Raw genomic sequence first — 1,957 nt, 5'->3', positions numbered from 1 at the left:
TAATTCATTACTGTTACCTTATTATTATGCCATATCTGTGTAATTCTTTCATGAATTTGTTGTGTGGTAAGATGATTCTATTGTGATTATAAAGATGGGAGGAATTTTAACATGAGTGTATCTGAGACTAAGGGAGTGTTGAAGATAGAAGAAATTAGGTCAATAACAAAATTCAAATATTCCAAACTTTTGTCCATACTGATGTCAATATAAACACTCAGCGAGGAGAGAAAGCAACACCAGAAAATATTTATTTACTCCCTAAATGCAAACATATTAAGTAAGCCACATTTCAAACTAAACTGTGGACTAACTTGTGAATTCTTTCCATCAATATGTTTGAGTTTACTCAACTTTAAAATTCATATATTTGTATTTATATCATAATAATTGAGCATTTTTCTTTTTTATTCATTAATATGCATATTTCTCTCTCTGGAAATACATATGGCCAGTGACAAATTTTCTGAGAATATAAGCATACACAATTGTGAGGTGCAAATCTTGTTTTTCTTTACTAAAACAAACAGTGAAGCTCAGAATTTAATCTCTTCAAACATCTACAGAATTTAGTATAGCTAAAAAATGCTACTATTCAGCAAAATCATTTCTAGTCTTCAGTGATACATATCATTTGTAATATTTAGAAGACAATTTTTTTTTTCACTGAGAGACATCCATTCAATGCCATTATTAAATAATTTCTAGAAGCCCAGCTCCTGGATTACACAAGATGAATCAGATACCTATGTCATTTTCAAAGATCTTATACTCCTTAATGAGATAAATAATATACATAAAGAAGCATGTGATAAATAGATACTAATAAATGTCACAACATAAGAAAAAGGAAGGAAAGATGTCCTATGGATGCACAGAGAACGTTAACTGGCCAGATTACTTAAATCTCCATAGAAAAAAATGTATCTTTTTAAAGAAATGCAGCATAACTTTGATTTCAAAATTAATTGATATACAAAAATTCAGCAACTCCCTTGTAGTTATTATTTTTAACCCCATCTTCACCAAAAGAATACTTGAACATCACCAACCTATCAGTTAATTTCTAGTTTTCATGGCCAAATAGAAGAATACAGAAACAAACAAAATATTTTTAGCCTAAGCTACTGTATTGATTAGCAGTGGAGAAAAAAGGCAGGCGGAGGCGGGGCGGGGCGCTCAACATTTCACTTTTTATTCAACAAGTATTCAGTGGTTATTTTTAATTTAAGTAGCCTGAAGTAGCACTCAGTTCATCTATGTAGAAACTATTTCTGAATGAATCACTTCTAGAAAATAATTTAAAGGGAATTATTAGGCTCTTTTGTTAGCTCGTTTGTATATTTGATTTGGTTTTTAATCTCACACAGTGAAATCTTTTGTCTTTCCAACTGCTTTTTGTTTTTTCTGCACCTTTGCTCCAGGCATCTGTGACCTAATTGATCTAATTATATCCATCCATATTCTTCCTTTCAGCAATTTGGGATGAGCATGAGGAAGTGCTGGAGAGTCGAGGTGTTGGAAAAGAGACGCAGAAACAGGGAGCCAAGAACAGAAGCAGTATCTGCAAGGGATATTTGATTAAGTTTGCTGTCTGGAGTATTTTATATTCCCCCATTCTGTATTCTCACAAATATTTAATTAAGCATACCTTAGATGGTTACAGTTTCAGAGTTGGATTTGTATTGCTTGAAATAAAACATATTGCTACACCTGACCTCAAGGCAGATACTTTGTGATAGCAGAGAATCCTCAAGGACACTCATCATATTTTGGGTTACAGGTTTTTCTATACATAGTGTACAATCAGAGATTTCTTTATCTTCCTGCATCTGTATGGCTTGTGGTGTGTATTTATGTTTTATATTTTAATGTTCATATCAGATAAATGTAGGAATCTACTCCTCTGAGAGTAGAGATCAATTACATCATGGCATATTTGTTATTCCAGGATTTG

This window comes from Pteropus alecto, unplaced genomic scaffold, assembly GCF_000325575.1.
Source record: "Pteropus alecto unplaced genomic scaffold, ASM32557v1 scaffold152, whole genome shotgun sequence".
NCBI classification, from domain to species: domain Eukaryota; kingdom Metazoa; phylum Chordata; class Mammalia; order Chiroptera; family Pteropodidae; genus Pteropus; species Pteropus alecto.
Note: the sequence above shows the minus strand (reverse complement) of the source record.